The sequence below is a fragment of the Acinonyx jubatus genome, chromosome A2 (genome assembly GCF_027475565.1).
Source record: "Acinonyx jubatus isolate Ajub_Pintada_27869175 chromosome A2, VMU_Ajub_asm_v1.0, whole genome shotgun sequence".
NCBI lineage: Eukaryota > Metazoa > Chordata > Mammalia > Carnivora > Felidae > Acinonyx > Acinonyx jubatus.
Window position 1 is genome coordinate 44,142,915 of NC_069383.1, and position 11,855 is coordinate 44,154,769.

The 11,855-nt window shown below is 37.2% G+C and overlaps 1 long non-coding RNA gene across 1 annotated transcript in view; it reads right to left on the minus strand.

The window, feature by feature from the left end:
• LOC128314751 (uncharacterized) overlaps positions 1–11,515 on the minus strand; it is a 202,146-nt gene extending 190,631 nt beyond the window's left edge. Inside the window, exon 1 of the long non-coding RNA XR_008296735.1 lies at positions 989–11,515. This is a non-coding gene — a long non-coding RNA (uncharacterized LOC128314751). The remainder of the gene's footprint in view (positions 1–988) is intronic.
• Positions 11,516–11,855: the final 340 nt, after the last annotated feature.

The window sequence follows — 11,855 nt, forward strand, 5'->3', positions numbered from 1 at the left end:
ACACACCTCAGGCAACAACACCAATCTAAGATACTGCTGACAGTGGAAGCATCTGACAGGTGTCAGTAGAAAAGTCTGGAAATTCTCTTTTGTGATTCCTAATATGCCAGGAAGTATGTAAAGTATTTTACACTTATTAATCTTCACAACAGTCATGTGAGTATTATTATCTCCGTTTCACAGTTAAGGAAAATGAGGCTCAGAGAGGTTATCCAGACCCCAGGCTGCCCCATTGCAGAGTCCAAGCAAGATCTTCCACCCTAAGCTACTCTACTCCCACCCCCACCCCCACCCCACCCCCACACATCACAGAACAAAAGCTTGTATGCTCTGTTGGGTCTCAATCTCCTTTTCAGCAGAGCACTTTAGCCAAAATTGACCCAACTCTTAACTGAAATACAGGCACTTTTGGGCAAGGCAGGGGGCTTGGGAGAGCCCGGAACCTGCAGGCTTTCATTCGTGGGCCTACATCGTTCAGGGGCCTGGTGAGGAAGGTGTCTGTGCAGCTTCTGAGGTGGGGAGGCCAGGCACCTGGAAATCAGAAGGCTATGTAGTGCCTGTGATTCTCACAACTCCTGTAAACTCAACTGTGAACCCTGAAGAAAGGAGCTGTGACACTAGGGGCAGCAGCTGTTTTCACAAGTTCAGAAAGGACTTAGAGATGGGTCTGGCAGAGGGTAGGGGAGGGTGGGTAGGAAAATGGCTCTCATGCCCAAGTGACAAACTCCAGTTTACATGGAGAGAAGGTAGTCTACAGGCAAGAAGTTTGTCTTTTATTGACCTCCAAACCACATTTCCCGAGATAGTTATATGAACACAGTTTTTACTAGAGGGAAAGAAATAATTTTTCCTCAATTAAACTTGTAAAGTATATCCAATGGAATACTACAAATATTCCTTTATTATTTCATGAGGAAATTATTCCAAAGATCTTGGGAGATACTGGTAAAACCCATAAAAGTCACAATAAATATATTTTGGTATTTACCTGATAAAGGGTTCCTCTCTTAATCCCTATCCCAATATTTTTCAAGCCTGAAAAAAAGAAAGTTAACTTTACCAACTTCAAATGCAAAACAAGTGTTCATATTGTTCATGAGTCCCCAGCTTTCAAAATCTGTCTGCTGATTACTACAATTTTTCCTGAGAAATAGTCCCAAAATGCAGTCCCCTAAAATAGATCTAGCAGTTTTCTATAAAGAAAATCAATTTTTAAAAGTTTTTTCCAAGTCTTTTCTTTAAGCTTTAAAAAAAAACTATATAAAACTGTTTTCTAGTGAAATCAGTGACTGTATTTGTACTTTGCCTTAAGAAAAATAAAACCAGTTCAACTGAATCAGAAGTAACAGATGAAGAGAAAAAAATTCCCTGTAAAGACAATGAATGCTTCACTGAGCACCATGCCAGTGGCTCTTTCAGGGATTAAGGATTCAGGCAAGGGATATCCCCCATGCAAAATGTCTTAATTCACTGCTCTTGTTTGGTTAGATTAATCCAACTTTGAATCACCTGATTGGGTCATGCAAGTGCTTTAGAAGGGGTTAGAATGCCCACCACTCACCCACTTGAAAGGTTTCAGTGCTCCCTTGTCACAAACCAAAGAAATTCTTCCTTAATGGTCAAAGGAAAACAAAGTCTTAACAGACTTTAGGCATTCCCTTCATTCAAATTCACCCCCAAATAAACCACAAATCCGTTCAATACTTTTAACATCTGTCTGTATTTCCACTGTGTATGTGTGTGTTTCCATAAAGAATACCTTGGGTGTAGAAGTGTAGATTTTTTATAAGTTGTATATGTTAAAGCCAACACACAAAGGACCTTAGGTAATTATTTTCATTTACTGTCATGGACTGACTGGGACTGATGGGAGAGGAAGTACTGTGGCCAAGAGTCCGGGGATGATGGGCAGTGGTAGTTCTGAAGCCCAACCCCTAAGCCCAAATGGGTTATTCTGAGACAGGAAAATCCAGGCACAGGCAAATCCAAAGGGAGGGCAAGGCAGAGAGGCAAGTCAAGCCAGAACAAATGAACAAGCCACAGGGGCACCCACGGGTGGGGAGCAATGACTCTGGGGAGGAGGGGTTGCCAGGCAGGATGGAGAAGATACAGGGTGGGAATAAGGGTTTGCTGGGAGGATCAGTGCTGGGCAGGTGTGGCACCAGAGGCTCTGGGCTGTGTGTCTAACCTTGTTTTCAAACAAAAAATAATGTTCAAAAAACCTTTCCATTCACATTATGATTCTGAAATAAACGTAAAGCAGCTTTCACTCTCTTCTCTATGGCATCAGCAGAACCATGAGTAATGAACATTTCTCAGAGTTTTTGATGCTTCTTCTTGGGAGCAACTGCTGAGCAAAGGAGTTAATGATCACCGAAAAGAATATTTGGTAGGTGCCAAGAAACACAGCAACAGAAGGGACTCAAGCCTTCAAAAGGACAGTAAAGGAAATACTAAAGAAAACGCACTTTCTTATTTGAGCACCTACCGCCTTCTCCTTATGTCATATTTCATTACAGTCCTGGCATACCAGTTTGGCCAGCAAACAGTTTCTTCTCTACAGTTTCCAGCCTAATTTGTAGGCAAATCTCTCCTTTCCCTCAATGTGAAATACAATACCTTTCTGCAATAAGAAGGAATTTGTTCCATCTATGCCCCAATTAGTGGCTGTGATTCTCCATCCCGGTTCCCCACTTGCTCACTGGAACATTCCCAACAGGGAACGGCCTCTCTCTCCAGGATCCTTTTAATAATCTTCATCATCAGAACACCAAGCTGGGAAAGCTGATGAGAATCGGGATGGCACCCGCAGTGTGGAGTAAGTCATGGTTGAGTTCTTCTGCACAAACCACATGCTTCCACATCATATCCAGTGTTTCCTTACCATCTGAAATTCCATCAAGCTGGGGTTGGTTTGAATTAAAAGGGAGGGATCTTCTGGGGGGAAAGAGGCCCTGAACTCGTGCTGGAAAAGTTAGAGACCCCCTGAAAGTTGCATTCACACGACCAAGTTGCCTCTCTACATGCTCAGCGAACAAAGCTTCCAATCATGCTTAACCCAGCTTTCTCACATACCCATTCCTCCATGGCAGAGCCTGCAAAAGCAGCTGAGGATGCACAGGTCAACAGGCCAGAGTTCTGAAAGGAGGACACTACACCCTCCAGAGATGGTGGGGTGCCAAAGTCTTCCCAGAGAAGGGGACACTTCAGCTGAGCCCCAAAAGATGAAGGTGATAGGACAGGAATGTCTGGAGGAAAGGCAGAGCCACTGGAATGGATTACTAATGGGATAAATATCACAGGACTTCAGGGGACCTGGTCTATCTCCCTTTGAGCAGGCCAGCCTCACTGTGCTTTCTTCCTCCTGTGGACCTGCTATATCCGCCTTCTCTCCTTCCTTCTAACCCACAGGGCTCTGCCTTCTCCCAGGGAACTGCTGCTCTTTCTTCTGTGTTAGGGCCACATTCACTTCCTCAGAGAAGCATTCCCGACTTTCCAACCACATGGAGTCCCTGTATTTTACAGGGGCTGCATCACCCATGAGAACAGTCATTTTACAGTTCCTGTGGGATTCTTCAATTAGTGTCTATTTCCTCCACTTGGATGTAACCCCCTGAGAGCAGGGACAGGGTTTCTTTCAGTCTTCCTATTATACCCCCACCACTAAGCATAGTGCCCATAGATATTTCGTGGGATGAATGATGGAATGACTGAAAGGATGAATGAGTGAGTGAGCCCACAAGGCATAGAACCATATGCCCAGGAAGTGTGAGTGCTGTGTGGCCAGAGTGATGGGTATGTGTGGTGGGTGGAGGATGCCGGGAGAGAAGCCAGAGAATGTTGAGAAGGAACCTGGATCCACCAAGGTTGTAAATTTGAATTTAATATGAAAGCTATGGGGATCCACTGAAAAAGAGGAGAGTGACTGCCTGAAAAACCTAACACACAGAAGACCCAAAATGTGCTTAAGTATTTGCCTCTTAGAGAGCCAGTGATGGGAGAGTTGGATCTCTCACTGACAGAGGTGGGAAACACTGTGGTTTAGCAAACCAATTGAGTTTGCTCAATAGGCAGTAAATGCAATTTGCTGTGAACCATAATTATATATGAGTTTTATTTTTTCCTCCAAAACTTTCCCCAGAAGAATCAATTATGCTCTGATTTTAAAAAACAAAACAGCATTTGAACTTGTGCACATTAAAGTTCTCTTATCTACCTTTCTCACTTTACTTATCTTTTGTTCTATTTCAATTTGGATTAAATCCTCCACATATGTACAAATTAAGTGGTTTTACTTTTGTTACACTGCTTGAAGCAGTTTTCACATAGATCTGTTTTGCTTTGCTTATGTCTCAACCATACCCTTTCTGTATGTTGTAATCATTATTTGGCAAGGGATTTTCAGATGTAATTAAAAGCAGCTAATCACATCAAAAATTTAAATGGAAGGTTTTATAAACCTATGCCACATTACGCCCCCCCCAAAATGTAAATAGTATCAATATGAGAGCTGCACTAGGTTTCACAAATAAGAATATGAACTGTATAAAAGGTTTTAAAATATAAACTGTTGAACAGAGAAGGCCCAAATCTGAAATTAGCCTTTTAAAGTCTTCTAAATATTTATACAGCAATAAAATACAGAGGAGCTTTAGAGGAACTCAAAGGTAAGCACAGTAGCAAGTGTAATTGTTGATGTTTAGTTTGCTGATAATATAAGAACGATTGTATTTATTTAAGGGATATTCAGTTGAATACATGGCTTTATAGAAATGTAATTTTAACACTAAATAACATTAAATAAAACGTTGATAGCTTGACCTGTGAGGTTAAATACCTTGTTTCTGATAAAGTTTAATGACTATGTTTTAAAATATGTGAGAGGGAAAGAAATGAAATAGAATCATTTGAGTTTCTACTTATGTGGCAAACCTCACAGCAAAAGATTGATATATTTTAACTAAGCCTAGTCTGCACAACAACTGGCTGAGGTAGGTGTTTTTACTCTTTTTTACATATGCTAAGAATGGAGTTTCAGAAATTTGTTGAGACTTATTTTATGGCCAAGCATGTGATCAACCTAGGTGGATATTCTATTGGCCACTTAAAAAATCATGTGTATTGTTATTGTTAAATGTGCTGTTTTACAGATGTTAATTAGGCTGATAAGGTTGTTCATGTCTTCTATATCCTTATTAATGTTCTGTCCATTTGTCCTCTCAATTTTTGAGAGATTACTGAAATCTCCAAATTTTAATTGTAGATCTGGTTTTTGTTTGTTTTGTGTTTTTTGTTTTTGTTTTTAACTGCCAGTGTTTGCTTATGTGTTTTGAAGTTCTGTTATTGGATGCATACACATTTAAAATTGTTATGTCTTCCTAACATATTGTCCTTTTATTGTTATTCAGTGTCCCTCTTTATTTCTGACAATCTGTTCTGAAGTCTACTTTCTCTGACATTTATATAGTCACTCTGGCTTATATATGATTAATGTTTGCATGGTATATCTTTTTCCTCCTTTTACTTTTAACCTAATTGTGCCTTTATATTAAAATTTTGTATATTATAGACAGTATTTATTTAGATCTGCCTTTTTTATCCAGTCTGAAAAAAGTCACAATAAATATAATTATCAGTATGGTTGGATGTAAATCTGCCATTTTGCTATTTGTGTTCTATTTTTCATTTATTTCAGTTCTTTTTCTCTTTTGGATTAGTTGAGTATTTCTTAGTATTCTGTGTCCTATATTCCCTTCTACACCTATTTGTTTGTTTGTTTGTTTTAGTGCTTGTTCTGGGGTTTACTACATATATCTTAAACATATTACAGCCTACCTTCAAATATTATAGTATTACTTTGTGTGTAATGTGAGAAGCTTACAACAGTATAATTTCAATTCTCCCTCTATCCTTGGTACTACTGTATACTTTATTTCTACATATGTAATAAATACTGAAGCATGTTATTTTTGCTACAAACATCCAATTTTATTTTATTGTTTAAAGTTTATTTATTTTGAGAGAGAGAGTACACGTGAGTAGAGGAGGGGTAGAAAGAGAAGGAGAGAGAATCATAATCGCATGAACCCTGAGATCATGCACTGAGCTAAAATCAAGAGTTGGACGCTTAACCAACTGAGCCACCCAGGCAACCCTTTCCAATTGCATTTTAAATGAATAAAATGAGGAATACATTTTATATATTTACCTACATGTTTACTATTTCTGACACTCTTCATTCCTTTGTGTAGATCTGAGTGTCCATCTGGATAAATACCAAAACGTGTTATTTTTGCTACAAACATCCAATTTTCTTTTAAATGAAAAAAAATTGAAGGAAAAATTTTATATATTTACCTGAATGTTCATTATTTCTGGCACTCTTCATTCCTTTGTATAGATCTGAGTTTCCATCTGGAATTATTTCTTTCAGCCTGAAGAACTTTTAAAATATTTATTGTCATGCAGATCTGCTGACAATTAACTATGAACTTTCTTTGTAGGAAAATCTTACCTTAACTCTGTTTTTGAGGGATATTTTCACTGAATATAGAATTCTCAGCTGACAGATTTATTCATTATCATATTAAAGGTGACATTCCATTGTCTTCAGGTTTGCATTGTTTCCACAGAGAAGTTAGCAGTTATCTTGTCTTTCCTATATGGAATGTGTCTTTTTCACTGGCTGCTTTAAAATTCCCCCTACACCACAGGTTTTCAGCAAGCTGATTATGACATGCCTGTTACGATCTTATTTATATTTTGCTTGGCATTTATTGAACTTCTTGGATTACTAGGTTTACAGTTTGCATCAAATTTGGGAAAATTTCACCTATTATAGTCTGCAAATACTGTTTTCTCCCTCCTCACACTCCAACCACTAACTTTCCTCAGGAACTCAAGTTATATGTATTTTTATTTTATTTTATTTTATTTTATTTTATTTTATTTTATTTTATTTTATTTATTTATTTATACATGAGAGAGAGAAAGAGAAAGAGAGAGTGAGCAGGGGAGAGGGGCAGAGGGAGAGAGAAAGAGAGAATCTTAAGCAAGCTGCATGCTCTGTGCACAGTCTGACACAGGGCTTGATCCCATGACTTTGATATCAGGACCTGAGCTGAAATCAAGAGTTGGATGTTCAAACGACTGAGCCACCCAGGCACCCTTGATATTTCATACAAGTCATGGAAGGTCTGTTTATGTTCAGATTTTTTTCTTTTGAAATTTGATTTGGGTAGTATCTATTGCTATGTCTTCAAATTCATTAATTTTTAATTTTATATAGTGTCTAATATTCTGTTAAGCCTACCCAGTGTTTTTTTCTCTCCCTCATATATTGTAATTTTCCCTAGAAGTTCCATTTGATTTTTAAAAATATTTTGTTTGTTTCCTCATTTGATTTTTAGGTGTCATTGGTGACAGATATAAAAATCATTCCAAATCATGGGAAAATGTTTCCTAAAATCAACCTGATCATTCCAATAGTAGTTGTATAGTGGAAATGGAAGAGCCACCTTATGAATGTCCAAAGGAAGCCTGACCTCCGTATCAGTAGAGATACATTGGCAATATAAATCATAAAGGAAAAACCCCAATCAGTAGGCCTAATAGATAGTAGACAGACTTCTGATCAGACAGACCTGAAATTATATCCTTAATTCCACAATTTATGTAACTTTAGGCAAATCCCTTAACAGTTTCCTCACCTGAATGAGAGAAATAGTAACTTTTTAATATGACTGTTAAGAAGATTATGTGCTATATGAATAGAACTCAGTGTTTGGTACGTAGTATGAACTCCGTAAAGGCTCATTCTCATTATTTTATTATTACTTATAAACCTGTAAAAATACTTTCCATATCATCTCCAGAAAGAATTTTTATTCATCTTGTCTTATATCTAAACCATTTATCTAGATTTTAAGCCCATTTAGAATAGGACCCAAGTTACTATATTTATGCTGCTTCAGGTAATAATCAGCCATTTAAAAAGAAAAAATACAAAACCATCTTTCTGTAATAGATTAGTTGGGCACATGTTACTTTGCATGGATGCTGAGAAAAACCCTCTTGATAAATAAGCATTCCATTATTGGTGTCAATGAAGCCTAGCAAACACATCTGCCAAGAGTTCTGGTTAAGAACTACAGTGATGGCAGGGCACATTTCTTAAGCCAGGATAGTTTCTGTTTACAATGTTTTAATTGCTAAAATGGGACGTGCACTAAACCAGATGTGTCTTCATCTGTGCACTCATTGAGCTAGATTTCTCTATGATTAGGATGACCCTACATCCCAATTTGCCTAGGACTATTCTAATTTATGCCTGTCATCCCAGAACAATTCTTAATAGTGCCCCCTTTCACTCCTAAAAGTGTTTGGATAATCCATCATATGGTTAGTCTATCTATAGTTACTCTTTACCAACTATGGTTCTGCAACACATGTGATAGATGTGATAAGTATTAGTGTGTTGTTGTTACTCTTAAAGCTGATCAAGGGTTAAGACCTGTATTAATATCTGGAATGTGAGAAACACGACCTTGTGAAGCAAATTACTTATATCCCAGGCTCACTGTGGATTTAGAGATAATACATTGCAAGTTAATTATAAAATGAAAGAGGAAAACTAGATTTCAACAGTACTGTCAAATAGAATGTTTACAGGATGAGGAGACACAGATGGGATTGTTAGATCAGAAAGTTAATATTTGCAAATTTTTCTACTATTAATCCCTGACTGCAAATATGGCTACTGTATGGAAATTCTCAAGGGTTGAGGGTGGATATGGGAGGAGGTAGTTGGTGGGAGGAGAAAAAATAGAGGATAGGTATACACAATTAGATAAGGCATATTCGATATGGTATAACATCTAATATTACATTTGAAAAACAAAAATACCCATTGTTTTCTTAAACCAAGGAAAGAAACCAAAATCTGTTTTGGCAAGGCTACATAGGGATTTGTAAAATGGGCACATCTCTCAAGGGCTGAAACTCATCAGAATCTTGAGGGAGATGAGGTACAAGAGGTTATTTGTTTTTAAATTTTTTACGGTGACATAATTTACACAACCAGAAGAGTACATAAAACCTATAAATAGTTTTATAAGGAGTTTTTAAAATAATGAAATGAATAAAAGATCTGCGCACTAGCCAGCTCAAGAAATAAAACAGGTCTTCTGATTCTCCTCCTCAGTGGTATTGTCTCCTTCCTCTATCTCCAAAAGGCAACCTTAAGGGGCACTTGGGTGGCTCAGTTGGTTGAATGTCTGACTTCAGCTCAGGTCATGATCTCACGGTTCCTAAGTTCGAGCCCGCATCAGGCTCTGTGCTGACAATACGGAGCCTGCTTGGGATTATCTCTCTCCTCTTTCTGCCCCTCCCCCACTCATGCCTTCTCTCTCTCTCTCTCTCTCAAAATAAATTAACTGAAAAAAAAATCAAAAAACAAAAACAAAAGATAACCTCAATTCTAAAACTTTGTTTATCTCTGCCTTACGGTTTTCCTCTAGGTATATAATCCAAAACAGTATGTTGTGCGCGTTGCCTGATTTGAACTTTTTATAAACAGAATCATAAGGTATGCATTCTACTATTTGCTTCTGTTGCTAAAAAAACTGTTGTGAGATTCATAATCCTTGGAGCTTTAATTTTTATTGCTGTATATTAGTTAATTCACTATAAGAATATATTAAAATTGGTCAACTTTACTGTTGCTGAATATTTGGATAGTTTGAAGGGTTTTTGCTTATGAATAATGCTTCTGTGACCATTCTTGTAAGTTTTTCTTGGGCATGAGTGCAAGAATTCCTCTAGCGTACATATTTAGAAATACAATTTCTGGTTGTAGGTTATGTGCATGTGCAACGTTGCTAAGAAATGCCAAACTCTTGGCCAGAGCCAACTGAAAACTCCTACCTCCGACAGATGTGGGTGTTTGCTCTTCCATAACCTTTCCAAGCATTGCTATTTGTAGACTTTTTCTTGTTTTCCTAACAGTAGGTGCAAAATCATATTGTAGTTTAATTTGCACTTGATTAATAATGAAATTATGCTTTTAAAATTTCATTTTTAGCATATTAATCATTTCCCTTCTGCAAAACATCATTTATGTTTTTGCTTATGTTTCTGTTAAGGTATCTCTTATTCATTTGTTGGGGGTCCTCATACATTCTGGATACTAATCCTTCTTTGGTTATATGCATTGGAAATATTTTCTCTTACTTTGTGAGATAATTTTTGCTTTCCTTATGGTGTCTTTGATGATTATAAATTCTTAATTTTAAAGCAATCCAATTCAATAATAGTTTCCCTTATGACTATAATTTACTAAATTAAGAAATAAGACCTTATGATACTGGGGTCATAAAAAGACATTCTCCTACATGTTTTTCTAACATGCTTTTAGCTTTATCCTTTCACATTTATTATTTAATCCGACTGAAATTGATCTTTCTGTATGTTAAAGTATGAGTAGTACTTCAATAATTTCATTTTTCCCCCAATATGGTTATACAATTGCTTCGAGGGCATTTGTTGAAAAGTCCATTCTTCACCCATTGTTAGGCAAAATTATCTTTGTCATATTTGGACATACCTGTTTCTGGACACACTATTATGTTACATTGGCCTATTTGTATATCCCTGAATTTCACTGCACACTGCCTTCACCTTTATAATCAGACTTGACATTGGTGGAACATGTTCAGTAGTGACTGTTTGGGGGTGGATCAGATTGTGAAGGTTCATGAAAAGTCCTGTTGGAATTTTTTTTTTTGGAATAGCATTAAAATCTATAAATCATTACCATTTTTAGTTTTCTTAGAACATATTCTCTTTCTCCACTTATTTAAGTTTCATGAATTTCTACATAAAAGGCTTGCATGTCTTGTGTGAGATTTTTCCCTATATATTTTATATTTTATTGCTATTTTAAGAACTATCTTTATTGTTAAAATTTCATTTTCTAACTTCTAATGGCTATTGCAGAGACATAAAATTCACTTTTACATATTGGATTAGTGCCCAACAAATTTGCTAACTCTTAGCAATTAAAATAGTTTACTTGTAATTCATCTGTAATTTGGATGGGGAGCTTTCTATATAGACAATCATAATATGTACAAATAATGACAGTTTTGTACCTTCCTTTCCAATCCACGTACCTTTACATTGCTTTCTTTTTCTACCTCTGACTGATACCTCCTGTAAGAAATTGAAGGAGTGGTTTCTTATGGGTAATGTCAGACCAGGAGGTCCCAACCCTCATCCCCCCATAGGAACATTTTAACAACTACTCAGGAAGGGAAATAGTTCTGAGAAAGCTCCAGAGTATAAGAAGCTGCAGCAACCCAGTGGAGCACAACAGCCAGGGATGGCTGCATAGAGAAATTGTAGGAAACACTTTACCTACATTGACCCTTGCCCCATCTTTCAGGGCAGCCCAGACTGATGCCAAAAGGGACCCTCTGAACCACAACTTCCCTTTCTGAGAAAAAGGAAGAGCAGGAGGACTCCAGCAGCCGTTGTCACCCACCGACACTCACAGCCTTTGCCACCTAAGATCCCTAGAGTCTTTTCATCACTTGATAGCTCATTTCTTTGTAGCACTGACTACTGTTCCATGGTCTATATGTACTACAGTATATTTATTAACTTACTAAAGGACATCTTGGTTGCTTTCATTTGGGGACAATTATGAACAAAGCTGCTATAAATGTTTATACAAAGGTTTTTGTGTGGACATAAATTTTCATCTCATTTGGGTAAATACCAAGGCGTGTAACTGCTGAATTGTGTGTTGATTATGTTTAGCTTTGTCAGAAACTTCCAAACTGTCTTCTAAAGTG